The sequence below is a fragment of the Mustela putorius genome, unplaced genomic scaffold (assembly GCF_011764305.1).
Source record: "Mustela putorius furo isolate JIRA1106 unplaced genomic scaffold, ASM1176430v1.1 tig00003859_pilon_pilon_pilon, whole genome shotgun sequence".
Classification (NCBI taxonomy): domain Eukaryota; kingdom Metazoa; phylum Chordata; class Mammalia; order Carnivora; family Mustelidae; genus Mustela; species Mustela putorius.
Genome location: NW_025422011.1, coordinates 8,533,075 through 8,551,254, shown reverse-complemented (window position 1 = coordinate 8,551,254; position 18,180 = coordinate 8,533,075).

Below are 18,180 nucleotides of genomic sequence, written 5' to 3'. Positions count from 1 at the left end.
CTTGCTTAGTTGGGAGCAGGGATAGGAATTTGAGGGAACTAAAAGAGCTAGGATTTGCAGAACAGAGTAAAGGAAAGAAAGGAACGGTGCATAGAGCAAACCCAAGAGATTTTCATGTGGACTCCCTTGGGTTGACATTTTGTTTTTCCCCCGAAAACACTGATAGAACTGACTTGCCAAGCCATTTATTTAGCATCCTGTAGAGCTCTTGAGTATAGAGAAATTCAATAGAACTGAATCTTCAGAGTTTGTATAGCTTGATTTTAGAGATTGTTAAATTCACCTCCATGTATTATTGTCTTGTTGCATAAGAGAAAACCATGAAAAGCATCACTGCATCTTGTGAATGATCACTTCAGAAGAATACCTATTATGTTATCCAATGACATTTTCATTACCTTTAGAGAATTTCTTTTAGAATTTGGAAACCACAGGATCAATTTCTCTCTCTGCAAATTGATAAGCTCTTTCTTATCAAATAATAAGAAATACATAATCCATTTTGGTCCTTTTTTCCTCTTTCTTTCTAAGTGGCTTCGATGAGAAGCTCTCCTGGTGTGATCTATGTGGACCCTGAGGTCCTCAGCCTGTATGAGAAGGGGATGAGGAGGAAAGGCACAGTGCAGATTATCCTCTGCTTCAACTACCCTTTTTTCAATGGAAATTCATTTTTCAGATAGGATTTTGTTTGAAAACAACTTCTGTTCCTCTTAGAGTAATAGGAACCACTAACTTTAAATTCAGCTATAAATCGATTAACCCCCTTTTCTTAAGTTTTTGGTCAAAATGGCGGTTGGAAGTAATATAATCCAAATCAAGATATGAATTACATCTTTATTCATTAGTCTCTGTGACCTCTGGTAATTTCTTTAACATTTGTATGATTCAGTTTTCCCATCTTAAATGAGAACATTTACCTCCTAAAGTTGTTATAAGGCAATAATGAGAAGACATGGTTGGTACTCAGCAAGGATGATCAAACAGTAGCTCTTTGTATAAATTTGGCCACAACCCTGGCTACAGATTAGAATCATCAGGGAAGCTTGTAAAATTCAACACTGAGTATATTCCTTCAGAGATCCTTTTAAATTACTCTGAGGAGTAGCTTGGGGAATGGGAGTTTTAAAACTCTCCAGGCAATTTTCATCTCTAGAGAAGTTTAAGAACAACTAAGTTAGGTATGCTGTTTTCGAGAGAAAGAGAGTTACTCTGGATCTGTATGTCAAAAAAGAAATTCATTGGAAGCTTATGATATGGCTCACAGATTTGAAATAAAACAGTACGGTGCTACCTTTGGGTGGACCCAGTGATCCAGGTGCATAAGCTAAACAACTGTTTCTTCAGAGGATAACTCAGCCCTGGGATATTTTTTTAAACCTCTGTCTCCAAACTTCAGTGTTTGAGTTTACAAACTCAAGAGAAAGATAGAGATCATAATTAAACTGGCTTGGGCCATATGCTCTCCTCTTGGCTAGGAAAAAGTAGGACACTGTGGTAGATTTAAAAAACAGAAAGCATAGTGATGGAAAGGTAATTCCTCACATGGGAAATGCTTTTATAAGAAGAAAATGAGAATTAGACCTAGGTAGCCAAAATAATGCCAATCATTCAATCAATACATACACACAAACACACATACACATTGCTATTATCTCTCACATAATGACCTCCCCTCTTAAGAGTTTTTAATTATATAATTATACATCTGTATTTTAATGGCTAGTAGTTCATAGTTCTGGGGAATAGTTCAGATAGTCCCCAGGTGACTGTATTATAAACAGGTGCTAATGATAAAGCAGTGACCATCAGAACAGTGGCTCTCTAGGACCTCAGTAACTGCGTGGATTCTCTCTTCTGATTGCTGTTGTTCTCAGTGCTTGAATTCTAGATAATCTGGATTATAATCCCTATTTCTATGGAAATTAAGTTTGGAATATCATTCAACTCTGTAGCAGTCTATGTCCTGAAGCATTGATAAAAGATAGTATTAGTTTGGGGCGCCTGGGTGGCACAGTGGGTTAAAGCCTCTGACTTCGGCTCAGGTCATGATCCCAGGGTCTTGGGATCGAGCCCTGCATTGGGCTCTCTGCTCGGCAAGGATCTTGCTTTTTCCTCTCTCTCTGCCTGCCTCTCTGCCTACTTGTGATCTCTGTCAGTCAAATAAATAAATAAAATCTTAAAAAAAAAAAAAAAAAAGATGGTATTAGTTTGATGCTCCAGGAATCTTGGGAGGGCAATATTTTACTGAGGAAGGCACACAAACCCTAGCAAGTGCACCAGAGCTGGGTAATCATGGGTATAAACCTCTTGTAGCAGATAAACAAGGCAAACAAACAAACAAAACCCTGTAAGAATCAGTAATGGTGGCCTGATTTATCCAGATATATAAAAGGGCAAACTTGAAATAAGTTTGCAAATCCTGAGAAGATAAAAACACAGTGGCGGCTACTATTTTTAAGGCCCAGAAAGTGTGAACTCATAATGCCCTTAGAAATGTGTGCTATGGTGAGTGCTGTGAATTGTGTAAGACTGATGACTCATAGACCTGTACGCTTGAAGCAAATAATGCATTATATGTTAAAATAAGCAAGCAAATAAATAAATAAATAAATAGATAATGAAATTTTTGAAAAAGGAACATTAAAAAAATAAAAGTAAAATTAAAACTGCAAGGAACTCCTAATTGTCTACAGAATACTTCCTGACCTTGGCATTATTCGATCAAGAGAAGTAAAGAGGAGAAAATTAAAATCTGACTACAAAATCAATTTGGGGCAATCTCTTAGGCATATGATGCTGTGTTTACTTAATATATACCAGCAACAATATAGCTAGTAATTAAGCCAGGTAATATTTTAATCTTTCATACAACATGCAAATAAATGCTAAATGAGCACTTATAATTAACAATATGCAGGATACTCTATTATAAGGTAAATAGATGTTGTTTAGCATGAGAATAAAGTCAGTTTTATAACCCTAGATTTTATTTCACATATGTTCTTTTCAAAGATAAAAATCATAGATTAGGGACAATTAAAATAGACCTGGCATATACTCAAAGTGACAGAGTTAATCCTCAGTCATATTTGGAATAGTGACACTTTCCATCAGGAGAGGTTAAAGTTAAGAGACCAGAAAGCAAGGGGTGGGGAGTATTATAGTCAGGAAAAAATTGGCTTTGAATCAAATTTGAGCCCAACTCAATAAATAATTCTCTGTGTCATAAAAGCCATACATGAGTATACATGAGTATATGTTACACATATCTGTGTAACAAACTGGAATAGGTCACATAAGACATGAAATTCATTAGACGTTTCAATTAGAAGGACTTGTTAGAGCCCTTCTGCTATGATCAGAGGTCCACCCTCTTATTCTGAGATATCAACGTATCTATCAGCTTTTTGAACATTTTCTGAATTGTGGAGGACATGTGTGTGTATGTTTCCATAAACAAAAAAACTTAAAAAATTTAATTTGTCTTCTAACTGGAATGACAGTCACTCTATATATTAATTTTAGGAGATTTTATATTCAGTCATTTATTTTTAAATCCAAACAAAAAAAATATTTGAGTGTCAGATACTATGTTAATCAGGGGCAAAGAAAAAACGGGGGGGGGGCACCTGGGTGGCTCAGTGGGTTAAGCCTCTGCCTTCAGCTCAGGTCATGATCTCAGAGTCCTGGGATCGAGCCCCACATCAGGCTCTCTGCTCAGCAGGGAGCCTGCTTCCGCCTCTCTCTGCCTGCCTCTGCCTGCTTGTGATTTCTGTCTGTCAAATAAATAAATAAAATCTTAAAAAAAAAAAAAAAAAGAAGGAAAGCTAACATGCAGTCCTTACTTTCCTGTGTTCATGTTAACATGAAGTTAAACTACAGCTCAAGGAATATTGAAACAAGATTTTTGTAGGCAGGAAAGGGAGCGTAGAGAAGACGAGACTTTCCCTCCATCAAGAGCTGGCAAGAATTTTCTGCGAAGGGTCAGATAGTAAAAATATTTTAGTTTTTGTGGGCCATGTGGTTTTGGTCTCAAGTACTGAACTCTGCTTTGTAGTGGCTGAACAGCTATCAACAATACAAAATCAAATGGGCAGGACTGAGTTCTGGTAAAACTGTGTTGACAAAACGAGGGGTGGGGTGAGGTGGGGTAGATTTGGCTCACTGACCTTACTTCTCAGAACCTCGATCTTGATATTGAAGAAACCAGATGGAATTAGACAGCTGGAGAAGAATGTAAATATCACATCAGGCAGAGGAACTAGCATGGTCAAAGCATAAAGTAGTGTGATGTGTTTTGTGAATGATGAAGAACCATTGAGAGTCTACTCCCATGTTACATAGCTGGAGGCCAAATTATAGATTGCCTCTTCAATCAATACAACAACCATTCTTATTGATGAAGCAGAAGTCCATATTAAGTGGTGAAACCAGGATTCAAAGAGTCAAACACAGGCTTGACTTCAAAATCCTGCTGTTTGCCCCATAATTTGCTTCTTTGGTCAGAGGAATATATGCTTATTAAATACCGAATACTTAGTAATTAAATTTCCACCTTTTATACAGGAATTGCATTTGGTGGATCCAAAGAATTTAGCATGTATGGTGAGCTCTACTTGCTTAGAATGCTGAAGAAAAATAAAAAAATTTACACCTGTGATTGCATGGTTAGGGTCATCTAATTAATCTTCCCTGAAACACCAGCTAATTATGAATTAGAGGTTGCCAAACAGACTGAATTTGAAATCGAGTCACTTTTTAATTTTCTTTTGCTCAAATTGTAGTGATGATTCTGCTTTCATTCACGTATCATTGGCTGTAAGTGGAAATGAATCTATTTCCTTTAAGACTTTCCCATTGCAGTGCCCACCAACATATGTTCTTGTGGGAGTCTCAATTAATTACAAGAGAAACTGTGAAGCACCCTCTGTGCTTCCTCTAGAAAGTAAAATTCTATCAATCATTTTCTCCTGTTGCCTTGAGAAAATCAGTGATGTGCTATTTAGACTACAAGATGGGAATGTTATGAAGCCTCTATATTAAAAATAAACAGGCAAAATCATCCCCAAGGGCTTTCCAATTGCAGGCAATATAAACATACAAAATGGGGTAAAGGAATGACTTCTAAACATGTTATTCATATGTTGAAACATTTTATAAGATCCATTTTCAATGTCAAAAGTGAAATCTGGAGCCTGGTTACACTTCATTAGGTCCATTAAGTGTGACGACAACATCTTAATATAAATGATTCTCATATGAGTTCTCAAGAAGAGAATTAAACACTTTTCAAAAAAAGATGAAAAAGAAAAAAAATAATGGACTGCATGGTTTCTGATCTTGTGATCATTAATGAGCCACATATCTTTTGTGCTGTTAAATCACCTCTAATTAGTCTATTACAAGAAGCACACTCCTTACCATTGATCTTTCCACCATGTAAAAAACCTCTCCACACAGAATGATAGAGCTACAAATGACTTGAAGATTAGTACATTCTACCCCTTCATTTTGCAGAGAGGAAAATTAGAGGACCAAAAAGTGGTCATGTAAGTAGTTAATAGCACAGACAAAATGACCAGAGTGCTAATTTGTACCCTTTACACTCTCACATATTTCTTTGCTCTCCTTTCTTTGAAGGGTATTTTGAACTTGGATATACACTGCTGTAGCATGTAAGTTTGATTTCATGTCAGTGTTAATGCCTTAATTTTATAACTTATTTTACCAAATTAACCTCCCTTAATTTAGCCTTAATATATAATATTGTCTTTTTTTCCCCCTGCAGATATTACAATCCCAGCTCTCAACATCAGATACTGTTCCCTTGATCTCTGAGTCACTGCATTATGTGATCAAATTGGATTGGGGGGATGGACATTACTCATATACGTATAGCGTCATTGTTTTAACTTTGATAAACTTTAACTTTGAAAGTTTAACTTTGATACCTAACCATGTCTAGATATATTAGACAGTTGAGTCTACTATCTAAATCAAATACATACAACAATCTATTGTTCTTTGCCTGGTCAGCAACCTCCGGTTGGCTGCTGAAATGAATTTATGCTTTAAAAACCACTCAAACTTACCTTTTCAGTTTTTTTTCTCCTTCTCTTTCTCTCCCCCAACAACAGCTATTCAGTCTTCTTTTCCTATTTTTGTTCAAGCTGCTACCTCCGTTTGCATTATTCTCTCCAGTGTCTTCTCTACACATTTTGCATGGCTCTTAAATACAAAATTTTCATCTCTGATCAACCAACTATGATTTCCCCTAGGCTTCATACATTATGATGTGTCCAGAATTTGTTCAGTGTAATATTAGTACTAAGAGTCTCCTTCTAGTAGCTCTAGCTGATTAGGTCTTCGAATTATATAGATTTGGGGTATCAGAATCACAGGGGACATTATGACACTGTTCTTTCAACATGGTGTCCTTATTTGGCCATACATATCAGTGTAAAACTTCTGTGGAAAATGTTTAGAATTGCTAATATTACAATAGAGTATCTATACTATGTTCCCAATATTACAATGTATTATAAATCATATTTTTGCCTATTTCATTCCTTCTATGTCTATATATTGTTACAATATAAATCAAATTACAAGTAGAACAAAAGAAAGGATTTTCTATTATTTTATCTTCCAGGATAATATCCAAAAGGGTTGTTGATACTTTGACTAGATCTCCCAAAATCTAGTAAAGAGAGAGCTAGAGATGCCTGGACATTTTCTCCTTCCTTCTGTAGACTTCTGCAATGACTGACCATGCTGGTAGTACAATGTTGGATGGGATATCCTTAATAGCTTGCACTCTAGTTCCCCATTGGTCATTCTATGATCAGGCTGCATCTGTATTGCAGGGACATTGCCTGACGTGGTTACCTTGTTTGGCCTCTCTTTCTTTTTTTTTTTCCTTTCCTTTTCTTTTCTTTCTTTCTTTCTTTTTTTTTTTTTTTTTTTAAGATTTTATTTATTTATTTGACAGATAGAGACCACAAGTAGGCAGAGAGAGAGGGAAGCAGGCTCCCCACTGAGTAGAGAGCCCAATGCGAGGCTTGATCCCAGGACCCTGGGACCATGACCTGAGCCGAAAGCAGAGGCTTCAACTCACGGAGCCACCCAGGCGCCCCGGCCTCTATGTCATTGCCGTGGTGTTGTTCCCTTCTTTCTCTTTCACATAACACATGTTTCACTGCTTGCTTGGAAGAAACTAGTCTGAGGTACTACAGAGAAATTCTTCGAAAGAGAAATAAGGCATGCATCTTTTTAGGATTTCCTAAGACTTAGCCCGACTGTGCTAGCAGTTACCACAACTGCCCATGGGAAATGTTGGAACTTCATTGAATGTGAAATATATCTGAAGCGAATTCATATGGAATAAAACACACTATCGACTCTCTCTCCTTTCCCCACGAGGCAGGAGATGAGCATACTCCCCATCTCTCGAGGCAGGGCAAAGGACAGCCAAAGAACTCCTTACAGAGATTGGTGGGGGACTTTTCACAAGAGGAGACCATAAATGAGGGAGGTTTTCTGAAATACAGGATCTCAAAGGCTCCACAGTGCTGTTCCCTGAACGCAGATTTGAAATAGTTCTTGATACAGTTTGATGCGGATGTAAATTTGGACCAAAGATGCTGGTTGGTGTGTGCCTCTGCTCTGTGGAAGTCTTGGTGCAGGGGGTCTGTCTGGAGATCTTCTGATGACAGTTGGAGAAAGGCCTCCCTTGAACTAATTGATGGGGCCAAGGTGCATGAAATATCCCTGTGGCCAAAGCAGGCATGACAAAAATGTAGCTGAGCTTGCGTCATCTGCAAAAGACCCCACATCTAGCTTCTGTCTGTGTTCACTGACGGACACAGTGGGAGGCAGTAGCCAAGGAAAAGTTGTAAGAAATGTGTGGGGATTTCTTTCTTTTTTTTTTTTTAATTTTTTATTTTTTATAAACATATATTTTTATCCCCAGGAAGATGTGGTATATATACACAATGGAATACTATGCAGCCATCAAAAGAAATGAAATCTTGCCATTTGCAACAACATGGATGTGTGGGGATTTCTATTGAGTGGTGCAAAGAACATACTTAACAGTGGGGAAGGTCCCAGAGGTATGCTTCAAAGTGACTTATTTGGCATCTGATAGCTATGAAAGACCTATACCGAACAGATGGCAATTAGGGAAATCTTGCCAATTAAGTAAAACTTCAACTCTCTTTTCCTGCCCCCATATTGGAAGTGCTACCAGAACAAAAGGAAGTTGGATAGGAGAGAGAAAGAATGGACCATACCTACCTTACCAGCTTTGGTCAGACATGAGCTTCTGGGGTAGGAAAAAGCTTGGGATTGGATGAAAGAGTAAAAATAATTTTATTTTACTAATTGAAAACAAAAGAGTTATGCCTGAGAACCACAGTGCATTTGTCATTAGAAGACTAACAACCCATTGAAGTTATCGTCTAGTAAAGAACAAAGGGTATCTGACAAAGTATAGCTGAAGGCAGAGAGAGAAAAATACTGGGCTGTTACCTGATCCTACCTGATCACATAGGCCTCTTTCACAAGCCGTCTGCAATCTCTATAGATTAGCTGTCTTTTTCAGAGTACCCAGCACAAAAAACAGCCATAAATGGAACTCTGTTTTTGACTTTCAAAGACCATCAGATCTAAATGTAGAAAAAATTACGAGAGGGAAGTTGCTAGGGAAAAGAGCGGTTTTCAAGTTCCCAGTAGGAGATTGTCTCATCCTAGTCCTTTTGCATGGTCATTGAATTGCCTGCTGACTCCTCCTAGCTGAAGAGGAGAGTCTTTCTTTACAAGACAGAAAGCTGATTAAAGCTAGAGTTATTTGTTTGTTATATCTCCTCTTATTAAGTGGTAAGACACTTGCAGCGCATAACATATCCGATTGTCTTTTATAGAGCAAGTCCTCAAAAAATACATTTGGGTTGAGTTGAAAACAAGCGCACTGGCTCAAGTTTGGAATCTAGTCTCAAATGTGCTTCATTCAACTATTGGTATAAATACTATTACGGAATTGTGTGCTTTTTAAAATTAAAAGCTATGTTCTGTATATCTGCAAATGCTCTCGCACCAGTGAAGGTGGACATTCCTGCATTTAAACATAAGTAGACAGATGGCTGTCAGTCTGAGCAGTGTCATAATTTTGGACTTGTGAGTCAGAATGATTATAGTCCAAAGAGAGCAGAATTTTTATTATAATTTATTATAATTATTATAATTTTACTCATAATAAAATAGAATTTTATTAATAATTTTAAAAATACACATCTGCAGCTCTATCATGTAATACATATAATAATTTACTTTGTAGTTGCAGTGCACCAGGATCACGTCAGGGCTTCATGAGCTTTATCTCACTGAACCTTCAGGGTAGGAATCAAGTGACACTGAGGTTGCATTCCACCAAGCCTAAGGATGAGACGGAGGGCAGTTGTTGCCTCCTCCTTTATTCCAGTTCTGTGCTCCCCAGCTCCCCAGCTTGATACACAGTTCCCCCACTCACTCAGTTCCTGCACCACACCCACTTCTACAATTTTGTGGTCAACACCTGATTCCTATGGTCGCTTGATTTTTATGAGGCTCTACTCCGGGAGGGTGTTTACTGGAAGAAACTTTGCACTGCAGCTAGTAGTTATGGTCAACCCCACTCTCTAAAGCACAGGAACGTAACATATAGCTTTATCCCTGCCCCCAGTGACAGCACGGCTATCACCCATCTGAGGGCATGAAAACGCTGTTGTCATGTGGTAAGCAAACCTGCCGCAGATCTCAGCATTCTCTCTTGCCTTCCATCTAGAGGTGTAGCTACAAGGGATATTGTTTTCCTTTGCAACATTCTTTGTGTCTCTTGGGAATTCCTTGTGCGGGCGAACATGTGCACACACCATGTGTTTTTCCTGTTCTCGCACTCATGCTTTCTTGTCTTCTCACACCTCCATATGGATGTATTAATTTGTCCTGCAACCAAAAGCTCCTCTTCCCTTGCTTACAGTGTAAAATTAGGTCAAGTCTCCATTTACTCTTCTTTCTGTTATGTTGTTTCTCTACACATCCCAAAGGTGCTCTCTAAGCAAATAAGCTGGATGACTTCTCACATCATTTTTTTCTTTTCTTTTCTTTCTTTCTTTTTTTTTTTTTTTAAGATTTATTTATTTATTTGTTTGAGAGAGAGAGCATGACCAGGGGGTGAGGCAGAGGGATAGGGAGAGAGAGAACCTCAAGTAGACTCCCCACTAAGCACAGAGTACAGCATGGGGCTTGATCTTATGACCTGAGCCAAAACCAAGAGTCAGATGCTTAAACAACTGAGCCATCTAGGCACCCCTTGCATCATTCTAAGCCTGTTTCTTAGGGCTTTTCTACAAGCCCTTGATTTAGGGTCGAACATTTCCTTTTGTAGACCTGTTTCCCTTCAATGTTTGCTGTCACATGTCTGAACTCTGTCAATTATTCCTCTTCCGTATTTCAAGTTAATTTCCATATAACTTCCAGAATAAGCAACATTTATTTCAGGGAGGGAAAATCCTCGATGAACTGCATAATCATCTTCCTCCTTAAGCAGCAGTTGTTTTTCACCGTGTCAACATAGCAGTAGTAAAGAAGAGGCTCCAATAACAAAATTATAATCAGTAACGAAAGCTGAAAGCCAGAAACATCTGACGCTTCTACATCAACACATTTGTGTATTTGGTATCTAAATTGTGCTGATGTCACCAGAAAGTTACATTTGTTTACTTGTACAATTCTGAGTCCAAAAAGATTTAGTTACTGTCATTATCTGTTATGAAGGAAGACTGATTTTTTTTTTTTTTTTTAACCAAGCTCTGGAAGATTTCCTGAACATGAGACTTTTGAACAACTCTAAAACAATTCCAATGATATCTTTGTTAATCTTTTACAACATTGATTACATATGCCTTTTGGAATTAAAAAAGGAATTGAATTATTTGTTTTGCAAAAGGTTAGATGAGTAGATTTTCAGTATAATCAATTCTTTTGAATGCAGCCTTTCTTTCTGTGAACATCTACTGAGTACATACCAAGACTTAGACACAGGTATAGATAGATCACCTATCTATAGATAATATAATATAATAGATATCTAGATAGATATTTAGATAGAAATATAGACTGAGCTAGAAAACAAAAGTACATGCCCATAGGGAGCTTAGTTTCTGGTGGATAAGAAGCATGTTAAACTGGCTATTGCATTAAAACTTAGTTTATGGTGCAGTAGGTGTAGTTTATCTAGAAGAACATTTTCATTTAAGCTGCCTGGTCATGAAATGCCATAGAATAGTGACATAGAATATATGAAGGGTACCATCCTTTTTCCATCTGCCTACAATGAGCTGGATGCAAACTTTTTGACAAGATTCAGGTTTAATATCAAATTTTCGGAGAAATCTTCCCCATAAAAATGTCACCACCTAGTCATGTTAGCCCTTCGCCATATTTTAATTCTCTGCATAACTTTCTCATTTATTTATTTATTTACATGCTTATGACATATATTTCTCTCCTGCTATTTGCCATTGTATTCTCAGAGCTTAGATCAACTTTAGGCAAATGATTCTTGTTCAACTAATATTTGCAGATTAATTGGATGGTGATGGTACATAGATATGTCTCCTTGAATATAAATATGGGTAGTTATTTTAAAAATTACCATTATTGGTTTAACAATATGGTTTTTATAACCTTTAAAAACTACAGTTATAAGTGACTGGAGGTCGTAGGCCATCAATGTGTATAATACTAGCCTGCTCAGTACTCATTCAGCCTTACTCTGGTAACCTCATACTGTTCTTTCTTAGCTAATGGCGTCTCTAAAATCTCAGTTATTTTCATTGGTTCAGGCTTACCCAGACTCTAAGGAGAATGGCACTTGACCAGCCAGAGTACCACAGACTTTGGGACTTCTGTTGGAATTCTCAGAAAGTGCAGTTCCCCTTTTCACTTTAATTGGGTCCATGATGCCATTAAACCAGTGCTGCTGTGGTCCACCATGAGAGCAGGATAGCCTGAGAGTGCGAAGCCAACACGTAAGGAAGCAGAAGTATAGTACCACTCCCTGGTACAAGCATTTTGGTGCCTGGCTTCCGCTTTGTGTTAAAATTCCACTGTGGACTTGTGTACTGTGTCAGCCAATTTAAATAGAGTTTGTGTCACTTGCAAATGAGAGTCCTTACCGTTAATCTATCATTTTGTTGACTGCTATGCCTTAATACCTATAGACTTCACCTTACATCTCTTTGCTAATTAATGTCCTCACCATGCATCATCCCTCATCATGGCTTTCCAGCTTTGAGTCTCCTGCCACTTTCCCCATTCTCATGCTGTTTCTAAGCTCAGTTTTACAAAGAGGGAATCCAGGTGGCATAGATTTTGTTTCCTAGAAGTGTTATAGATCAGGTGTAGAGTTTGTGAGTTGGATACGTTTGGACGAGGGGACCATACTTTGCCTGTCTACCAAAAGGATGGGCGGATTAGAGTTATATAGGATATAGTGTAAATTTGGCTACCTAAAGGATGTTGGAGAAACTGAAAAAGACAGGGAGTATGGTAGGCAGGGCTATACTCAGTGATAATTTTAATACATGGATGCAGCACATCCATTAAATATTATTATTATCATTGTCTGTAATATTATTATAATAATATTATAGATAATATTATTATCTATCATTGTGCTTGTCACAAGAAGGGAATCTTTAGTTGATATTGCATGGAAGTATATACATGAGGTAAGCAAGAGGTTGGTACAGAGATTGGTACAGAGTGCGAAGTGCTTTTCAAGTGCTTTTCACTTGAGCTGGTGTGTCATGCAAGGTGATTAGCCAGTGGCTGATCACTTCTTTTTAACCCAGATTTTTCTTACCTTTCAATCCAAAGATCTCTATCTTTCTTGTACTAGCAGTCATATAACTGAGACAGCAGGAGAATTAGAAGAAGCTGTCATTTCTGTAGTAGGAGACTATAGTTGCCAGACTCTTTTCCTATGATAATACTGTTAATAAAACGTTGGAAGTCCAAGCAAGTTCGGTCTCTCTCTCTCTCTCTCTCTCTCGCTTTTCTTTTCTTTCTTTCTTCTTCTTCTTTTTTTTTAATCCAGTGGCTATTTCATTAAATTCCCACCCATTTCTGGCATACCCTCCACAAACAAGGATCTCAAAATCTATACTTTGCTGCTCCAAGCCTCCATGTACTCAGTCTCCACTTAAGTCCCTCACATTGGCAGGATGACAGTAACACTTTCATGTAAAGCTACAGTGTAAACTGGTGCAAAAGCGCCCTGGGCCAGGGGTCAGGGGGCCTGGGTCTTCTCCTAGCACGATGACTCATAAAGCCATGCAACTGTGGGTACCACTCTGCCTCCTTGGGCCCAAGTGAGCACTAAGGTCATTTCCTACAGTGAAATGCCCCACATGAGCTCTATAGCATGGGAGGGGCAGACATCAATGCCTTTCTTTGGTCTACAACTGAGAAAACAATGTAGTCGGTCAGGTCACTGCTTCAGGGTGACATGGGTCTTCATATACTTTCTTCTTCTTCATTGGGCTGAGGCTGGTGCTTAAGGTTCTTTGGGATGTTGGGTAGATAATTGGCCTCTGCTTTGGGACTTCCACATTTATCAACTCATTTTATTAATATTTTAAACTTTGAGGAAGGTATTACCTCTCATTTAATAGATGAAGAAACTGGGTTTTATAGAATTTCAATGATTTTTCAAAAGGTTTGTATTTATTTATTTGAGAGACAGCGAGAGTGCACAGGAGTGGGGATGGAGGGCAAAGAGGAGAGGGAGAAGCAGACTCCCACTGAGCAGGCAGCCCAATGTGGGACTGACTCCAGAACCCATGACCTGAGCCAAAGGAAGACACTTAATTGACTAAACCACCCAGACGTGCCCAGAATTTCAATGATTTTTCAGTCTGTGTCTTATAGTGTGGTTAATGCTACTCTGTTTTTCCCCCCGTCTCCTTTTTGGAACCAAGAGTTTTAAGCAAACTCTTATACATGGGTCGGGGATTCTAGGCATGATTTTTTTTTTTTTTTTACTTTTTTACTTGTATGATTTTGTTATTAATAACACATAACTGATGATTGATGTTGATATGCTTTTTCTAGGATGGCATTATAAAAAATCACATTTTATTTTAATATGCAGACATTTCAATGCAGTAGGAATTATAAAGTCACCAATTTTCACAGTGCTGAGAATACTTTTTTGTTAGTTATCAATCAATCATTATGAAATATTAGTTGATCCTCTAGGATATATTTCTGTTCTGAATTATAAGATTTTAAGAATATGTTATACAGCTGGAGGTAAAAGGAGGCTAATTTATAACTCAAATGCCAAGTAGAAACTTCAACCTTTTCCTGTAAAATGAACTTACGGCTCCCTTATATTTATTAGTGACAGCCGTACTTTGCTGTGGAATTGAATCACGTAATAGACATCAATCATTTGTTCTTTACTGATTGGAAGAGAGACTCTCTTGTATCTAAGACTCAAATTCTTTGCTTGGCATTTTGCAGTGGATAGTAAAAACAATAGTGGTACTATTCAAATATTTAAACATTGAATTCTCCTATGATCGCTGCTCTTTGTGTAAGTGTTTCTATTACCAAAGCATGAGAAATAAATGTGTTTAGATTTGTGAGGATGATCAACACAACGAAGATTGGTAGTATAAAACTGTAAAGTAGTGATATGTCACCAGATATATTTGGGTCCCTAGCCATATAGTACAGACAAATCTGGTAAGTTTTATAAGACCATTAAGAACAACCAAGTTTCTTAAGCTGTTTAGCCCAAAAAATATTCAGATAAAAGAACAACTCATGGCATCTGCTAGCATAGGAGGGTATGCAGAGAAGTGCAGTATAAATGAGGTCACATTTGTCCCCAGGGCTACATACTCCCTGCCAAGTGGCAGAAGAAAGAGGCTTCCTTCCCTGTGGGAACAGATGTGGCCTTTTGATCTATGGAGGGAAACAACAATAGCTAGATGGCACAGAGACACGGAGAAAGATAAGGAGAAAAAGAAACACTCTCTGCTGAACGTGCTTACTTCCCTGCCACGGGCAGTGGAGGGGAGCACCAGAAGAAGCTGCAGAGATCCTCCTTTGTGAATGAGATCTTTAAAGTGCAGTGACCCTATGCTCAAGCACACAGGACCCAGTCAGGATCTGGGATTGAACAGCAGAGGCTGACGGTCTGTCTCTCCTTTAGGTGATGATTTAGCGAGAGGTTGAGGTGCTGGTAGAAACTGCTTCATTATCTCTGCATTACCATGCTAGGAAGTAACAGAACAGTGATATGGTCCTGGAACTTTCCTGGGAAGAGGGACAGTGACTGTTTTCTGGTATGACATCCTAGCTTGCGACTGAGAAGAGAGACCAAGGAGTGTTTAAAGTGTTAGAAGTCACCCACTGCCTTCATATTTTTACGTGTAAGTGTGGTGCATGGCTAACATGTCAACAATGGTAACATGCTTGGGTAACAATGCAGTGAGTGATCATATCCCCACAGGCTGCCTGAACTTGGGTTTCATATAATGACCTTCTACAGAAAGGTCAAAGAGTTAGACGCTTGCGTTCTTCATTTGTTCCCATGACTATCTGGGTAAGACAGAAAGTCTTGTAGGGCAAAAATATACAAAGATTTATAAACAACATCATTAATTGCAAAACAATTTATAATAGTAAAAGTCTAAAAATAAACCAAATACATATCCATAAAGACTTTGTTGAATAAAAAATAGCTCATCCACACAATGACGTACCATGCGTCTATAACAAAAGAAATGAGGGGCATCTCTACATAGTTCTACAGAAAGATTACCAGAACTACTATTAAATAAAGCAAAGAGAAGAAAGTGTGTGTGCTAACAACCTACGTTTTTATCCAACTATGAAAGAAATGGATATATCTATGTATTTGTTTATATATTTTTAAAGGACAGGTAAGCCTTGCAATATAAAAATTATTACCCAGAGGGGAAACGAAAAAGAGAGGGGGAACTGGGATACAGATTTTTTTTTTTACTATATCTTCCTTTTCGTATTCTACTTCAGAATACTGGGAAATTTTTACCTCATTATAAAATGAACTTACATTAAAAATCACTAAAATCAAAAGTTAAATTAAATAAATGAACCTAAAGATGCAGTTGGTAGAATAAAATGCAGATAATAAAGGGATGCATCAGCTAATTGAATAGTCTCCCACTAGCCAAAATTGGGACCATTTCAACATCAATTAGAATCATAATTACAATCAATCGAAACACATCATCTGCTTCATCTTGTGAGTGGGAGTAAAGAAGACATAAAAGTTGCCAGGAGCTGATAAATTTTAAAGCTGAATAATGAAGACACGGTGTTTCAATATACTATTCTCCTTGCTCTTTTGTGTGTTTGAGATTTTTCACAAAAAGACCAAAAGGAAGAGAAAAGAAAAGAAAGGCCATTTGCATTTGCAGGGAAAAATCAATGCTAAATTTATATCACAATGTCCTATTACAGAATACTGTGTATTAACCACAAGTGATTTCTCTCACCTACACAGAAGTGGAAGACAAGATAAAATGGTCTGTCAAGCAGATTTCTTTCCTATTTTGTTTCCACAAATCATTACAAGAGATAAACTATTAAATTAAGCTATTTACAATGCTAGACATGTTCTGTTTCTAAAACGCAGAAACACAAAGCATAACTTGAATTGCCGGGCATCTGTTTGTCAAAGATGAATCAAGAGTAGGAAAATACTTTCTTGAGGCTGTTCTGTGGGGTGTTTAGAGGATGGCCCCTAGAATTACAGTCACTGGAATGGTAGCCACTAGTGACGTGAGACTTTTTAAGTTTAAATTAATTAAGGTGAAATACAGTCCAGAGAGTTCAGTTCCTCAGTCACACTGGCCACATTATGAGTGTTCAATTGCCACATGTAGAGAGACATTACCTCATGCGGGAGAGCTGCTGTGAACGTTTATGTCATCATTGAGAGTGCCTGTGGCCAGAGCTGGTCTAGAGGTCGTCACCCTGTATTCAAATGTCAGCTAAGCTTATGACTGACCATGTGAACTTTCTGCTCCTCAGTTTCCTCATCTTTCAAATAGTATTAAAAATACAGGAGTAGAGCCTGCCTCTGGAGTGGCAGCAAGGGTCGACGATAAAGCACTTAGAAGGCTACTTTGTATAGTACAAACACTCACTCGATAAATATTGTGTCTTTGATTTCAACCATTCCTTGAAATAGTATTAGAAGGATTAGACGGGGCGCCTGGGTGGCTCATTCAGTAAAGTGTCTGCCTTTCGGCTCATGTCATGATCCTGGAGTCCTGGGATCAAGCCCCACGTGGGGCTTTCTGCTCAGCAGGGGGTCTGCTTCTCCTTCTCCCTCTGCTTCTGCCCCCTGATTGTGCGCTTTCGCTCGCTTTCTCTCTTTCTCTCTCTCTCTCTCTCTCTCTCTCTCAAAAATAAATAAATAAATATATATATATATATATTTTTTAAAAGAAAGATAGACAGCCTTGTCTGATTACATCGCACACACAACTTTTTGGTAAGTGAAGCATTCTGCAAATGGTAAGTGATTTCCAAATGTTGACAAATTCAGACAGTGCTCTAAATATAGATTTAAAAAGTTGAAGAAATCCACAGTTCACTTTTCTTAGATTTTCATGATGCATCATTTTGCTTAGCTTTTATGGGTGAAACTGTCTGTAGTATTCAGACCACAGATTCTTTCTGCTAGAGAATCTGGGAGATATTTAATCAGTACATTAGGTTCTTCAAAGATGTTCATGCTGTGACTTGTGTCAAGTAAGATGCAGGTCAAAACAGGTATGATTTGAAGTGTGAAAAGGACTCATTCCAGTGTTGTTAGCTTCAAAGACAGGATAAGGGGGCCACTAGTCATGGCACATAGAAGACCTCGAAGGTCTGGGTATGGACTTCAGCTGGTATCCTGTGAGGCAACCAGGATTTCAATTCTGCAACCCCAAGAAATGAGCAAGGGATAAGATTCTCCCCCTAGAATCTCCGGAAAGGAACTCAGCCCTACTTCTGCCTTAATTTAACCCCTTGAGATCCATGGCAATATTTTGACCTGAGGAACTATAAAATTAGGAATTTGTATTA